The sequence below is a fragment of the Glycine soja genome, chromosome 14, assembly GCF_004193775.1.
Source record: "Glycine soja cultivar W05 chromosome 14, ASM419377v2, whole genome shotgun sequence".
In the NCBI taxonomy this organism is placed as follows: domain Eukaryota; kingdom Viridiplantae; phylum Streptophyta; class Magnoliopsida; order Fabales; family Fabaceae; genus Glycine; species Glycine soja.
In genome coordinates, this window is record NC_041015.1 from 42,220,935 (window position 1) to 42,238,966 (window position 18,032).

The 18,032-nt window shown below is 29.0% G+C and overlaps 1 long non-coding RNA gene and 1 pseudogene across 1 annotated transcript; both read left to right on the forward strand.

The window, feature by feature from the left end:
- The first annotated feature begins 415 nt into the window (after nt 1–415).
- LOC114383141 lies at nt 416–11,151 on the forward strand (annotated as a pseudogene).
- Nucleotides 11,152–13,772: 2,621 nt separating this feature from the next.
- LOC114384226 lies at nt 13,773–15,163 on the forward strand. Its single transcript, XR_003660613.1, has 2 exons — nt 13,773–13,947; nt 14,733–15,163. It is a non-coding gene; the product is annotated as an uncharacterized LOC114384226 (long non-coding RNA).
- The last annotated feature ends 2,869 nt before the right edge of the window (nt 15,164–18,032 follow it).

Sequence of the window (18,032 nt, forward strand, 5' to 3'; positions counted from 1 at the left end):
CAAATTTACTATCATTCAGATTAACAACTTGTTAGTTGTCTAGCGGATAGTTAAATATCTATTAGGGAAATTTAAAAATATTTGTTCTAAAGTAATTTTTTTAAAAAAAGATCTCTTTAAAATAAAAAAAATACAATGTATATTTGAATTTCCAAAAATATCTTACCAACTTTAATTCAATTATAACCTTTTTCTTTTTGGAAGATTATTCAACTATAACTCTAGAATGCCCGGAAGACATTTTTTTATTTTAATGGAGAAAACCATCCCAGTTACGTGCAAATTAGCTAGCAAAGCAAAATCCGTACCTGGATTACATTGATTGCACCCACAATTAATGTTTCACTTCTATGTCCCAGTCATCCATTTATTGCCCAAGAATGCAATAACATTTGAGAACTGGTAGGTAGTGAGTTTCCCTTGTAAAGTTAAGACCCAAAACAAGTCCCATAGTAGCTATCACAAAAGTGAGAAAAAATAAAGAAACCAACACACTCACAACGCAACATGAAGGTGCTAAGGGTGCAAACCATAGCTTCCAAATCCAAAGATGCTGCCATCCCAGTCATGTTTGTTAGGGGAGAGACAGAGCAACCAGGCATCACAACTGTTCAAGGGGTGAACCTTGAGGTGCCAATTATTGACTTTAGTGGCCCAGATGAAGGGAAAGTGATGCATGAGATTTTGGAGGCAAGTCAGGACTAGGGCATGTTCCAAATTGTGAACCATGAGATTCCCAGTGATGTGATTAGAAAGTTGCAAAATGTGGGCAAAGAGTTCTTTGAGTTGCCACAAGAGGAAAAAGAGTTGATTGCTAAACCTGCTGGTTCTGATTCTATTGAAGGGTATGGCACAAAGCTTCAGAAAGAGGTGAATGGCAAGAAAGGGTGGGTGGATCATTTGTTCCACACTGTGTGGCCACCTTCCTCCATTGACTACCGTTACTGGCCTAAGAACCCCCCTTCTTACAGGTTAGTTTAAACAATAGCAATATCATCATCTCTCACATTTTCTTTTGAACACCTTTTTTCGTTGATAAAATTTATGGAAAAAATTAAAATTTTAGTAAGTCTGACATTCAATTTAATGAATTTCTATTAATTTTATTGATTTTAATAAATTTTAACTAATAAGATAATAAGAGAATGAGAGCTTGAACACTACCTTTCTCTTTCCTAGGAGTGGGTAAATGGGTCCAGGTCCATGAACTGACCCGCGGAGCCCACGGTCCGCGCGGGTTACGGATCAATTTTTTTAAACGGTCCTTGGTTATGTCATATTTTTTGCCCGCCCTACCTAACCCGTGGACTATGCGGGTTTGGCCCGCGGGTTGTCCGCATTCCGCATTAGGTTTGATTTATTTGACCTTGACCCAATTAACTAGGTTTGATTTTCTCTTTTTTATTTTAAATTTTTCTTTTAAAACAACAGATAAAGAAATATATTAGATAAGATAAAGATTTAAAGATAAAAATAAAAGATTTAAATTAAAAGATGATAAAGATAAATAAAAGATAATAGAAATAAAAGATTAAGATAAAAAGATAAGTGATAACGTGCTAAAAATCTTCCTTTTGATATTTTTTCAATCTTTTTCTCTTTTTATCTATCCTTTTCATATCTGCAAACCATAAATAATAAAAATATCATTTCTTATCATTTAAGCCAAAAATAATTGTTAAATAAATATTTTTAAAGATATTTCAATATATTTTTATTAAAATTGAAATTCTCTTAAAATTAGGCCTGCGGACCAGCCCGTTTGGCCCGTGGGGTCTGCAGGGCGGGGACGAACCAATTTATTTGGTTTGTGTAAGAAGCGGGACGGACTGACCCGATCCGCTGCCAATGCGGACTTATGCGGACGGGCCTTACGCGGGGCGGGTCGGCCCGCTTACCCACCCCTACTCTTTCCATCGAGATCTTAGGACAAATCTTAAAGTGTTATCTATTAATAAAAAAAAAAAAGAGCCTTTATTTCAATAATTCGTATGTTATCGGGATAAAGTCTTAATTTAACTGAAAAACAAAAAATAGTTAAATAAATTCATTTAAATTTTGTCGACGCACTTAAAGCATGAACCTTATGAAACTGAACTTAAACGCTCTCTTTGTGCGTGTATTATTATTATTTCAATAGAAAAATATTATTTAAGCAAGAAAACCCACTAATAAAAAATAAAAAATGTTTTTTAATTAAAAAAACATTTTAATAGTGTGTTACTTTTTATTAAAAAAAAAGTTATTGAGAAACATTTGTTTTACGGATTTGATTATATTTTTGAAAATAATATTCATGCAAATGTTATTCTCATCAAAGATGTTTCATAAATACTTCTAATTCTTAGGAATGTTATTAAATTTATTTTAATTCAAAAACACAAATATTAAATAAATAAATAAATAAATAAGGTAAAATAAAACAAAAATAATAAATTATTTTAAACATTTCCATGGAGATACATGATTCTCATTCCTTTTCCATGAGAATAAGAAAATGGAGAAACATGTGTAATATAAATTTTTAGGAATAAATTATGTACCTAGAAATATTTTTTTATTACTTCCTAACAAATATAAGAATGTATATTTTCATTTCTACATTTCTGGGTTCCAATAAAGTTTCGTAAAATACACATACCCTTAAAGATTTTACATAACCAAAATAATGTATATAAATAAGAAATAATTCTTATCTTATGAGCTAAGTTTTAGAAGCAATGAAAATAGACCATTTTAATTTCTAGCGGAAGCATAAAGTGATTTATGATAGTTACATGGAAGTGTTTCCAACACTTTGCAGCGTAAAATTATGATTTATTTTACATTCAAAAATATTCGACTATAATAAATAGAGAAATATAGGATTGTATGCCCGAATGTGTGTTCTTGAAGCAACAAAATTTTTCTTCAATAGTGTGAAGACTCTACGTGAATCCACACCGAAACAAATCTCTACTATCAACTCTTTGATGAGTGCAACTCTAAAGAGCATATCCTTTTTTCTATTGTTGAGGTCTCCTCTATTGTTTAAGTCTAAAACTAGGCTTGAATTTTTCTAGTTTGTGTCTAGTCCACTTTGTCTTAGGTACATGCTTCTATTTATAATGTTAGAGAGATATGATTTGAGCCATTTTTTAAAGAAAAAAAAGAAAAGATTCAAAATAATTTCATATATCTTTATCTTTATAAAAATAAAATTATCACGTATCTTTTATTTTAAGAAGTTTCATGATATAAGACAAAGATAATTCACATTCATGATATGTAGCAATAGAATATTATTATTATTTTATGGTCAACTTCTACATGTATAAAATAATATTCTCCTTTTTATATTAATTATATTCTTGGTGCTAGCAAAAAATATCATAATATTCAACTAAAATATTTATTTGATTAAATTAAATTCTCTAATTTAATTATCAAATAAATTATTTTCTTTTGCAAAGATTGAAACACTCGTTTGTGTGTGACCCAGTAGGTTTAATAGGTAGTAAATTAATCATAATTAATTTACTAATCAAGGTAGACGTCTAATAACACTCCTTAACGTCCGGATAACATGAAATAACATCTTTTACCTTCAAGAACCAATAGAAGAATAATGTAATATTTTCTTCCATCATTTATAGCTCAACTCTAGAGTATAGTATTATTGTCAAACTCTAATAAGCTAACACATTTAATCAATGAATGACTTAAGAAACTATTTTCTTCTTTCCTTCAATTGTTTTGACCAAGGTCTTAATTCTATTATAGACCTCAAACTCATTACCTAGAGTTGATGGATTTCTTCTTGATTAATCATTAATTCTACAAGTATTTAATCATATCCAATATTCATTTAACCAGTGTCCTAAGACATTAGGTGTCCGAAATTAAAATACAACAAATAGCTTGTTAATTACTATGATAATCTCAAGTCAAAGAAAATTATTATATTTTTTCTTGAGAACTTCCTATTGACATATAAAGGTAATATTAACTATTAGAAATTCTCAATTGAGTTAGTTCAATGATGACATCCACATATACATCATCTATAGATGCATTTTAATAAATGATATCTATTAATCTTTATCCAATAAAGATCATTACATATATATTGATCTGTCTGGATTATTGATGTTCTATTCATAATAATCCTACAATCAAGAATAATTTAAATTAAATTTATAAGGGAATTATTTCTCATTATCATAATCTCTATTATGATAACAAGTCTCTAATTTTAATCAAAGACTTGTCAAATTAACGATTTAATAAGACAATAAATATGATAATAAAATAAAAAAAACAACTCTTTATTAAAATTGATGATGGATTGGGTCTTAGGCATACATATTTATTCCCAACAATCTCCAACTTGCACTAGAGTCAATCACTCATGTATTTCATTACTAATTCCAACTTATGCTCATCGAACTACTTTAGTTTTTAATTTTGAGTCTCCATAATGAGGCACAATTTTTAGTTCTTCTTAAATACTTAAGAATAGTCTTACCCACTTTTAATTCTCGCCACCAAGACTTTCTTAATATCAACTTGTTACACCTAGTGCATAAATGATATTAGAACATGCAAAAATCATGTCATATACAATAGCTCCCACTATGCTAGCATATGGTATTCTAGTTATGTACTCTCTCACTTTATGAGTTTTAGGATAATCCTCCATACTGAGAGTAACTCCAATTCTTATTGCCAAATAGTCACTTTTGGAGTTTTCATGTTATACCTCTTTAGGATGGTATTAATGTACCTAGAATGGGAGACACCAAGCAACCTTCTAGATCTATCTCAATAAATCTTTATTTCTAAAATGTAGGTTATTTTTGCCAAATGTTTCATGGATATTATATTAGTAACCAAATCTTTCTTCCTTGTATTGTGTATTATTTTATATGTCATCTACATATAAATGTAATGCTCCTACTGACCTTTTTGTAGTCACAAAGTTCTTCTTCATAGCTAACAAGATTGAACCATTCAATTATCTTTTTAAAATGAATGCTTCAACTTCTACACACGTGTTTCAATCCATAAATGAATCGTTGAAACTTGTAGACTTTATTATGATTAGACAAGGATGTGAATCCCTCAGGTTGTGCCATATACACATCTTCTTTTAGCTCACCATTAAGGAAATTCATTTTCCACATCCATTTCATATTTCATGATCATATTATGCTACTATAGCAAAAAGAATCCGAATTGATTTGAGTATTGCCACGAGAGAAATGTTTCGTCATAATCTATAACTTCCTTTTGACAATATTCCTTGGCAACAAGGCAAACTTTGTATGTTTCAACCTTCCAATCTACTCCAATCCTTTTCTTGTAAACCCATTTACAACTAATTGGTTTTATATCCTTTGAAGCTTCAGCTAAAGTCCACACTTTGTTGATCTTCATTGATTCTATTTCAGATTCCATAGTTTCTTGTCATTTCTTCCAATCCAAGCTTTGCATAGTCTCTTCATAGCTTCTTGGATCATCATCATAATGATAAACCTCATTTGATGTGTCATCTAGGACTATCAAGTTTAATCTATCAGGTGCATGGTGCACTCGAGTAGATTTTCTAGAAGGCTCATGCATTGGGTTCATAGGGTGTTGAATTGGCTCTAAGATTGGTTCATTAACCTGATCTTGAACTATAGCTAGCTCTTGAACCACAATTATTGGAGGTGGTGACCTTTGTGGTAACTTTAGAACATTAAAGAAATATATCTCAGTTTCCATCTCATAGTCCTGAGTTGTTTCATTGGTTAATTGAGTTTCATCAAGCTCAATTTATTTACCATGACTTCCTCCTGCAAGGAATTTCTTTTTTTTTTTTAGAAAAATAAACCTCCTTTTGCCACACATTTTATGGTTAGAAGGTTGATTTAAACAATATCCCATAATTTCTTTGGGATACCCAATGAATCTACATTTCTCAGACATTGTCTCAAGTTTGTTTATTTGCAATCTCTTAATGTAAGTGGGACAATCCCAAGCCTTGTTGTGTTTGAGATTCATTTTAGTCCTTTCCATATCACATATGGAGTTGTAGATACTAATTTTGTAGAAACTTTATTTGGCAAATAAGTTACTCCTTCTAAAGCATATATGCACATAAACTTACTAGAAGATCATAGGTAACTTGATTCTCATAGTAAATTAGCATATTAAGCATCTTATGCATGAGAACAATTCTTAGGTAACAATACTAATCATCATAATTGGATCAAACCAATTTTGTTTCAATATTTCTTCATGTGGGAAATTCGTTAAAACTATGAATGAGTCACTTGGTTGTCAATAATTTCTCAAACATATTCTAAGGCATAATATATCACATATATTTTTCTAAGGCATGATGTATCACATACATGTTGAAAGAAAGACAATCATACCAAATAAGTATTTGGTTGTCAGGTCAATCCTATTGGTATCTACAAATTAAATTTAATACTCTCTCGGGTAGTTCAAATGTTTAGTATAAAAAATAATTCTGAAGTCCACATATCATGCTATATTAATCAATTATAAGTCCCCTGATTGTCAGGTCGTTCCTTGTTATTAATTAAATAAATAACTTGCATCACATGTTTTTATTTTAAGCTACAAGTCTCGTGATTGTCAAGTCATTCCTTTTAATAAAAAATTATTTTTTGTCACATGCTCCAATTTATTTTTCAAATTACAAGTCTCTTGTTAGTCAAGTTATTCCTTGTAATCAAACAAATCAAAATAGTTTGCATCATATGTTCCAATTTATTTTCAAAACCATAAGTTTCTTGATATTATGGTCATTCCTTGCAATCAAACAATTTAATACATAAAACAAACTAGATAATATATCACCATATAATAAAACACATATCATCATATGTATTTCCATAAAGATTATAAACAACATGTGGAGAAACAAAATTTTGCTCCTAAAATAAAAATTTTATAGTCATTGACAAGATACAACTTGAATTAAATCATTTTAATTAGAAATCTTATTTTTATGTTAGTTGTTTGGAATTGAATTAACTTTTATTGTCAACTTCTTTGACAAGCGGAACAAAGAAAAACAAAACTTAAAATTTTTTTGTGCTTCCGTTTTGAGAGAATAACAAGAGAAGAAGTAATTGTGTGTTTTTCAATGGACAATCTAAGGTTCTTCTTATAGCACATGTAGGAAACTTCTTTTTCTAACCATCCGAAGAAAACTCAAGATGCATTCTCTCTCTTGTTTTTATCTAATGTTTAAATTTAAAAAAAAATTCATTTTTTGTTTCTATTTGCTAGTTATTAACATATTTAAATTTAAAACAAAATAATTATTTTTTTAATCTATCAATTTTAGCATATTTAAAAACAAAATCCATTTTTGTTTTTGTATGCTAACTATTAACATATTTAAATTTAAAAGAAAATCTCTTTTATATTTTTATTTGCCAACTATTAACATATTAAAAATAAAATCATTTTTGTTTCTATTCAATAAATTAATTATCTCCATGCAAAAAAAAATTAATAAAAAAGATACCTAATATCACATATTATTAACTTTTATCACAATAATAAAAATATTGGTACAATCCTATAAATTATATAACAATATATCTCTGTATATTGCAATCATATAATATATCAGATATATATTATATGTATATAATGATATAATAAAATATTTTGCATATATTATCAATGTAATATAACAATCTATTCAATAACTCAAATCTCTCTAGACAAAAGTATATAATCAGAAGGATACATCATATGGTCAACATAATATCATATATTATTGACTTTTATCACAATAATCAAAATTTTTGGTGCAATCATATAAATTATATGCTACAATATATCTCCATATATTGCAATCATATAATATAATAACAATCATGAAAAGAAATCACCGATCAAAATTGACACATATCAATATATGTGATGTTTCACAAATCAGTACCAACAAAGAATTATAGATCAATTTAAATATCACCTTAGATATTTAATAAATATTCACATAAAAAGACATGAGATTAATTTTTGAATTTCTAAACATCTAAATAAATATATCACAATATATAAATGTATACTTTGTGAGCAACTTCATATTGAAAAGTGTCGAACCTAATCATTTTATAAATTATACAAAATATAATTTCACTTAAAATGAATGAACTCATTAACATTTAATCAGACATGTTTTCATGATTTTAACATTTGATATACCCAATTATATCAAAGTCATTAATTTATATAGTAATGTTGAAGATAATAGTTTTCATCTTCAAAGCTACTGAAAACATGTTACATCTAATAAAAATTAACTTAACATCTTATAATTCACATGAGATATCTTAGTTAGAATCATGGACCAACGATGGTGCGACTACTTAATCATTTTGGTAGCTCATGTCGATTGAGATGTGTTTTGTCAATGAAATTTTGCCCAAAGAAATATTGAATTTGAACAATAACATAGTTAATTTTCTGGCAGGGAAGTGAATGAGGAATATTGCAGGTACCTACGAGGGGTGGTGGATAAATTGTTCAAAAGTATGTCAATAGGGTTGGGTCTTTATTAGACATAAAATTAATTAAGTTAGTTACTAGAAGTTATTTGAGTAAATTAGTTGGTTACTCAAGTTATAGTTACTAGAAGTTATTTGAGTAAGTTAGTGTTGGTTACTCAAGTTAGTTATTTTTTATTTTTGTATAAATACATCAACTTTGTAATACTTTGATCAATGAATGAATTGAATGAATCCTAAAACTACTTTTCATCTATCTTCCATTTCTTTCATTCCTAATATGGTATCAGAAGTTTTTGCTTCTGTGTTTCTTGCTTCCTATTGAAGCTATTTATGGTTCTGTCCAGTGGTGTGGATAGTGCTGCTAGCCCTCACTTTGTGACGCCAAGCCCTGACTCGAGGGAGCGTGTTGCGAGTCCCACATCGGGTGGTTCATGAGGATGATTCAATTCTTAAATAACTGGGTAGGCCACCCCCTTATAAATCATTTTTTAATGGGACCTTTTCGGATGCCTGATTGGTTTTTTTTCTTTCATGGCCATGGATGCCATTGATGATTAAGTTCTTATATAACTGGGTAGACCACCCCCTTATGCATCATTTTTTTAAGGGGACCTTTCGGATGCCTGGTTGGTTCTTTTTTTCTCTCATGGCCATGGATGCCATTGATGATTAAGTTCTTATATAACTGGGTAGGCCACCCTGTGACACCATCTACCCCTCACATATATACTAATAAAGAAATAAAAATTCAAATATTAATTAAAAGTATTTTCAAAACATTTTTAAATACAAGCCTTTCAAAGGGGTAAAAGGCTCACATTCACTTTCTTCAACATCATATTCAAACTTGTCCAAACAAATAATAAAGTCATCTCGGCTCAAACAAGGTCGTCTAAGCTTCATACAATTAATATAGAACCTATATCCTAATGTCACATCCTATCAGAGCGTTGTGTTCCCGTGTCCTCTAGCATGAGGTTCTTCATAGTCATTCACCTATTCATCTGCTCCCCCAAACACAAAGTTCAAGATCATCACAGGATCCAAACACAAACAACAAACTGGGAGTGAGTTATCACATTCCTAACTACTATTAATTTAGTTAGTTACTATAAGTTATTTGAGTAAGTTATTTAAGTAAGTTAGTGTTGATTACTCAAGTTAGTTATTTTCTATCTTTGTATAAATACATCAACTTTGTAATACTTTGATCAATGAATGAATTGAATGAATCCTAAAACTACTTTTCATCTATCTTTCATTTCTTTCATTCCTAATAGTCTTGAAGAGAATCAGCTAAAGAAGGTTACAAATGGAGATGAAATGCATTATCTATTAAAAATCAATTATTACCCACCTTGTCCATGTCCTAATCTGGTCTTGGGTGTGCCAACACTCACAGACATGTCCTACCTGACAATTCTGGTGCCCAACGAGGTGCAAGGTCTTCAAGTTTGTAGGGATGGTCATTGCATGGTACAATGTTAAGTATGTCCCCAATGCCCTCGTTATTCATATTGGCGACCAAATGGAGGTATATCTTGCTTAGATGCTATAGTTATATTTGGATAAATTTTTTCTTATAAATTTAAATTGGTATAGCTATGAATTAAAATTAGCTCTCGATTTAAGAGAGTTTCTATCCTTTAACTTATGTATAATTAGTTAATTTAAACTTATGGGAGAAATTTATTTTGGGGAAAAATTGTGTTTTTTAGTTTTTATATTTTTTATCAAACCTAGTTAAAGTAAGGTCTCTGTATTTTCATGTTCATGAATTTGGTCATTAAACATTTTTGTCCTTTTCTCTTAGAATTTATTATGTTTTATAAAAATTAGGAGGAATTACATTCAGATGTTTTTTTAAGTCTAAAAGACTAAATTCATCAATATAAAAGTTTTTTTAATCAGCCAATATATATATATATATATATATATATATATATATATATATATAGAAAAGAAGAGGTACCAGTGGTACCAAGGGAACATTACAAAAGCAATTGAAAGCAGTCTCTGGTTACCCTTCCCACGGACGTTGATTATTGATCATTTCAGTCCACCAATAAAATCAAAATGCATCATAACCAGTGTGATACCGATACAAGAAAGTACGCATGCTCCCCAACAGATTCACCTAGAGAGACTCAAAAAACATTTTTCATTTATTTTAATTTATAAATACTTATCGAGAAGTTTCTCTAAACAAGATATAATTCATGAAGAAAATGTTCCTTTCTTTTAAGGTTTAACAAATATGTTCTAAGTCTATGAAAACAAGATATCATTTGAAATTAATCTTTACTTTATTTGGATGAGAAACTAATGATATATATTTACTTTATTTTTATGGTGCTATAGATACGGAGCAATGGAAAATATAAGGCAGTTTTTCACAGAACAACAGTGAACAAATACGAGACAAGAATGTCGTGGCCAGTGTTCATAAAGCCCAAAAAAGAGCACGAAGTTGGTCCTCACCCAAAGTTGGTTAACCAAGACAATCCATCAAAATACAAGACCAAGATATACAAGGATTATGCTTACTGTAAGCTCAATAAAATCCCTCACTGAATGAAGTGGGCACTACGAAATAATAGCTAATGGTTTTCTCTGTTTTGTTATTTAATTTATCGAATAAAAGTGTGGCTTGTGGGAAGTAGATTAATTAAGAGCTGTAGCTAATGTTGGATTTTATGTTTTTGAAGTAAATAAAGATGACAAGAAACTGTTTGTCCTGATTTGTTATTATACAATTTACTTAACACAACACTTTTTTACTTTAAACAATTTTTTCCCGGTTAACAATTAATTTTTTTCTTGAAACATAAGAACAAATTACAACAATACTCAATAAATTTCGTATAATTACATAAATATATCCTTTTTTAACTATTATATTCACTAAGGAACAGTGCCAACCTATACTTTGACTTGGGGGACCTTGGTCCCGGCCCCTAACTTTTTTAATTAATTTATTTTTTTTTCATAAAGTTGAGTTATATATATGTTAGGTTAAATGCCACTTTTGATTTGACTATGCTTTTAGTTTTTGTCTTTATCTTCCTTCCTCTATAAAAAAATAAAAATAGAAGAACTAATAACAGAATTAAAAAATTATCAAAGAATTAGGCGTGCAAGAGGTGATCAACATGTACACACACAAAAATAAATAAAAATCATCCATATTTTAGCAAAAAAAAATTATGTTGTCAGGTCACATTTACCTTCGTGCCAAAATCTTCTTTTGTAATAATATATTGATAATTAATCAAAGTATAATTTTTTGGAGTAATTTAATTTCTTTACATATTTTCATTTAAAGAATGTCAATGTTTTTTTTCTTCAAAATTAATTTTTGAGTTAATTATGTAAAAAGTTTAATAATCTTTTTTCCCTTTTAATAAACATTTTAAAATGTTATATATAAATTAATTATGCATATTTTCCATAATTCTAAACATTTTTGTTTTTGTTAATACTCTTTAAATTTGATATAAATTAATAAAATGTGTGCATGTTAATTTTAAAATTTTAAATTATTGCAAAGATGTACTTTACAAAAAATAACATAGATAGATGGATAGAAATGATTACAGAAAAGAGTTGTATGAAAATTCTTTATTTAAAATTTAACATGTTTATTTCATGGAATCTTATTAAATTTCTAAGAATATTATTCATGGGAATTGTTAGATGGAAATGACATTTTTCGGGTATTTCAAGAAAAATGTGTTTAGTTAACTACTATAATTGGGTGAGAATCTTTTTAATATTCCTAGAAATATTTAAAATATGTGATTGGTACATATTATGTTTGCCTAAGATTACATATCTATCTATTTATACAAACAAGGCCCTGACTACCTTTTTCTCTGTCCTGTTGACACTTGTCCACTGTCGGAGCTCTGTCATGTTGACACCTGTCCAATTATAAACCTTCTTTTATGCTTCTTTGCTCATTGCTGTGTGTTGCCACCTGTCCAATAATAAACCCTCTTTTATGCTTCTTTGCTCTTCAGTTCGTGTGTTGCCACCTGTCCAATAAAAAACCCTTCTTTTATACTTCTTTGTTCATTGCCGCGTGAAGGCTTCATCCTTTTCTGAAGGTTTGTGTTTTACAAGGCCCCTCCTCTCTTCTTTGTGTCAGCTGTTGCAATTCCTTATTTCCACAACCACCCACATGTCACTTTCTAATTGCCGGATTTCACCTCACCATTTAATTCTCTTTAATTCCAGAACTTTCTTCTCTCTCTTCCATTTTTGTTGCGTCCATCCAGATTCTCTTCCTCAACTTCTTCTCTTTTCTTCTCTATCAATATTCAGTTTCCCCTTTTTTCTCTTCCTCAACTTCTCCTTTTTTTCTTCTCCGCTTTTGTTTCTCCTCCTTTATTCTTTTGCATCCATCCCGTTTTTGTTTCTTCTCCTTTATTCTTTTGCGTCCGTCCATATTTTGTTTCACGTCAATATTCTATTTTTTTTCCCTTTTTTGTCTAATTTTTTGTGCTTTGATTTTTAGGACAATCTAACGACGGTGCTGAAGGTTACGAGACTTTGCCCATGGAAGAGTAGGGATATGCTACTAAAGAATAAAGGTATTGAAGAATAAAAGTTCCATTTTTATCTATTTTTTCTCCTTTTTTTACCTAATTTTTTGTGGTTTGATTTTTTGGACAGGCTAACGGTGGTGTTGAAGGTTACGGCGCTTTGCCCATGCAAGGGTTGCAACAATAGGACTTGAGATTACTGTTCTTTTTCGTTTTTTCAAAAGAAAATTATTTCCTGTCATTTTTGCTACAAGAGTTGTTGCTGATTTCTTTTTGTTTCTCTTCTAATTCTTTTTCATTTTTTAAAATGTAGGTTCATAGACACAAAAACTTAAATTTTTTGTAGTGTTCTGCCTTTATTTTTTTTTCTAACTTCTCCCAATACAAAAGTTTAAATTTTTTTGTGTTCTTTTGGCATGTTGTATGCAGAGAAGGTAGAAAAACACATTAAAGTTGCAATTTTTATCTCAAAAACTTCATGGGTTCAGGTTCGTAAACCCAAAGGCTTTAATTTTTGGGGGTGTTCTGCCTTTATTTTGTTTTCTATATGAGTACAGGTTCTGTGTTGAACAAAAAATGTGTCATCTTTTTCGTAATTTCCTTTTTTAAAAAATTTATCTTCTCCCATTTTTGTAACAAGAGTTGTTGTTGATTTTTTTTTGCTTCCCTTCTAATTCTTTTTTGTTTTTTTAAAATGCAGGTTCGTAGGCACAAAAGCTTAAATTTTTTGTGGTGTTCTGCCTTTATTTTGTTTTCTGACTTCTCCCAATACAAAAGTTTAAATTTTTTTGTGTTCTTTTGGCATGTTGTATGTAGAGAAGGTGGAAAAACACATTAAAGTTGCGATTTTTATCTCAAAAACTTCATGGGTTCAGGTTCGTAAACACAAAGGCTTTAATTGTTGGGGGTGTTTTGCCTTTATTTTGTTTTCTACATGAGTACAGGTTCTGTGTTGAAGAACAAATGTGTCATTTTTTTCGTAATTTCTTTTATTCAAAAAATTATCTTCTCCCATTTTTGCTACAAGAGTTGTTGTTGATTTCTTTTTGTTTCTCTTCTAATTCTTTTTCGGTTTTTTAAAATGTAGGTTTGAAGGCACAAAAGCTTAAATTTTTTGTGGTCTTCTGCCTTTATTTTGTTTTCTGACTACTCCCAATACAAAAGTTTAAATTTTTTTGTGTTCTTTTGGCATGTTGTATGCAGAGAAGGTGGGAAAACACATTAAAGTTGCGATTTTTATCTAAAAAGCTTCATGGGTTCAAGTTTGTAAACACAAAGGATTTAATTTTTGGGGGTGTTCTACCTTTATTTTGTTTTCTACATGAGTAGAGGTTCTATGTTGAAGAACAAATGTGTCATTTTGTTCGTAATTTCCTTTTTTCAAAAAATTATCTTCTCCCATTTTTGCTACAAGAATTGTTGCTGATTTCTTTTTGTTTCTCTTCTAATTCTTTTTTGTTTTTTTTAAAAAAATTATCTTTTATCATTTTTGTTACAAAGAGTTGTTGCTGATTTTTTACATCCTCTCCATCTTCCATTTTCGTTCCTCTCCATTCCTCTTCATATTCATATTCTGTTTTATTTCTATTTTTGTTTTGGTTCCATTTTCGTCTATCTCACTGCCTGTTCATTGTTTTTAATGAATTGCTATTGTATGCAGAGAAGGTGGAAGAAGACACTGAAGCTGCCATTTTTTACTCCAAAAAGCTTCCATTTTTATCTCATTTTTATGTCAAAAGGTTTGTCTCCTTTGTTTCTCTGTCTACATGTTCGTTTTCTTTGTTTCTTTGTTTCTCCATCTTCCTTTTTCGTTCCTCTCCATTCATCTTCCTTCATATTTTGTTTTCTTTGTTTCTTTGTTTCTCCAACTTCCATTTTCGTTAGTCTTCATTCCTCTTCATATTCCGTTTTACTACTATTTTTGTTTTAGTTCCATTTTTGTTTATGTCGCTGCATGTTAATTATTTTTTATGAATCGTTATTGTATGTAGAGAAGGTGGAAGGAGACACTAAAGGTGCCATTTTTAACTCCAAAAACCTTCGATTTTTATCTGATTTTTATCTCAAACAAGATTCTTTTCTTTGTTTCTCTATCTACAAGTTCGTTTTCTTTATTTGTTTTCTTTATATTCCGTTTGACTTTTGTTTTCGTTTTGGTTCCATTTTTGTTTTGGTTTCATTTTTGTTTATGTCATTGCATGTTGATTGTTTTTCATGAATCAGTATTGTATGCAGACAAGGTTGAAGAAGACACTATACCTATCATTTTTACTCCAAATATTACACTAAGCAACATAATATTATCATTATCTTCATATCCTAACAGAATAGTCTCATTAATTTGAAGATCATGACCATTTTCATACTCCAACAAAATATTTAAAATTGATTGGCAAAAATTAATTGACAAGTACCTATTAATGGAAAGGTTTTTTTCAATTTTCCTAACATTTTTGTTTCATTTTTAAATTGGCAGTATAATATTTAAAGTTGATTGTTAAGTAACATAATATTATGATTATCTTCATATCTTAACGGAATAGTCTCATTAATTTGAAAATCATGACCATTTTCATACTTCAACGGAATATTTAAAATTATTTCCAAAAATTAATTGGCGAGTTCCTATTAATGGAAAGGGTTTTTTCAAATATTACACTATCAATTTTACCAAATTGACAACATAATATTTAAAACTGATTGTTAAGTAACATAATATTAGAATTATCTTCATATCCTAACGGAATAGTCTCATTAATTTGAAGATCATGACCATTTTCATACTCCAAAAGAATGTTTAAAATTAATTGACAAACATTAATTGGCAAGTACCAATAAATGGAAAGGATTTTTTCAGATATTACACTATCAATTTTACCAAATGGACAGTATAATATTTAAAGCTGATTGATAAGAGAATCTTGACGGAGGCAAAAGACATGAAGGAGAGAGGAGAAAGTTCTCGAATTAAGGGGAATTAAATGGTGCAGTGAAATCCGACAATTAGAAAGCGACACGTATGATTTGGTGGTATTGGAAAAAAACTTCAGCATGTGAGGAAGGTGTGAGCACTGAGCAAAAAAAAATTAATAAATAAATAAAATTAAAAAATGACATTGTAGGACACGTGGGTTGAAGTGAGAAAAGAAGGATTGGAGAATTTATTATTTTTTATTGGACAAAATTAATTGGCAAAAATTAATTGGCAAGTACCTATCAATGGAAAGGTTTTTTTTTTTTCCAAATATTACACTAAGTAACATAATATTATCATCATCTTCCTATCCTAACGGAATAGTCTCATTAATTTGAAGATCATGACCATTTTCATACTCCAACAAAATATTTAAAATTGATTGGAAAAAATTAATTGGCAAATACCTATTAATGGAAAGGGTTTTTTCAATTTTCTTAACGTTTTTGTTTCATTTTTAAATTGGCTGTATAATATTTAAAGCTCATTACAAGCTCCTTTTACTTCCAAAATCACAAATTTGCTATAAATTAAAATAGAGAAAGAACAAAATGTGATAAACAAAATACTCTTCACTATATGTGTCTTTTCTTCACAAATCAGGTTTATAATAGTGGAATCAATTTTCGTAACTTCGTTATTATCAAAACAAAAAGATCATATCATACTTTTAATGAAAAAAAAATTCATACGAAAGTGAAATGAATAAAATTACTAATATTAAATAACTCAGTGTAACTAATATAAAAAATGTGTTTTCAATTTACGTTTTTCAGCAAATTGTAAACAATAAAATGCATTACCTGAAAATCATAATGATTAAATTACAACTTTAAACTGTCAAAACTAAGTAACATAAAAATTTCTCCATCAATCAAAATGGGGTCATCTATCAATTTTACCAAATGGACAATATAATATTTAAAACTGATTGATAAGAAAATCTTGACGGAGGCAAAAGAGATGGAGGAGAGAGAATTCGTTATTATCAAAACAAAAAGATCATATCATACTTTTAATGGAAAACAAATTTTCATACGAAAGTGAAATTAATAAAATTACTAATATTAAATAACTCAGTGTAACTAATATAAAAAATATGTTTTTAATTTACATTTTTTAGCAAATTGTAAACAATAAAATGCATTATCAGGAAATCATAATGATTAAATTACAACTTTAAACTGTCAAAACAAAGTAACATAAAAATTCCTCCATCAATCAAAATGGGGTCATCATCACTCTATTTTTATATCCGACAATTAGACAACGATACGTGTGGCTTGGTGGTACTGGAAAAAAACATCAACATGTGAGGAAGGAGTAAGCACTGAGCAAAATAAAAAAATAATAAATAAAATTACACGTGGATTGAAGTGAGAAAAGAAATATTGGAGAGTTTATTATTTTTTATTGGACAAAATTAATTGGCAAAAATTTATTGTCGAGTACCTATTAATGGAAATGTTTTTTTCAAATATTACACTATCAATTTTACCATATTATTCAAATCAGTTTTAATTTTCTATTTATTTTTAAATTGGCAGTATAATATTTAAAGCTGATTGCAAGCTCCTTTTACTTTCAAAATCACGAATTTGCTATAAATTAAAATAGAAAAAGAATAAAATGTGATAAACAAAATACTCTTCACTATATGTGCCTTTCCTTCATAAATCAGGTTTATAATAGTGGAATCAATTTTCGTAACTTCGTTATTATCAAAACAAAAAGATCATATCATACTTTTAATGAAAAAAAAATTGAAACGAAAGTGAAATGAATAAAATTACTAATATTAAATAACTCAGTGTAACTAATATAAAAAATGTGTTTTCAATTTACGTTTTTCAGAAAATTGTAAACAATAAAATGCATTACCTGGAAATCATAATGATTAAATTACAACTTTAAATTGTCAAAACTAAGTAACATAAAAATTTCTCCATCAATCAAAATGGGGTCATCTATCAATTTTACCAAATG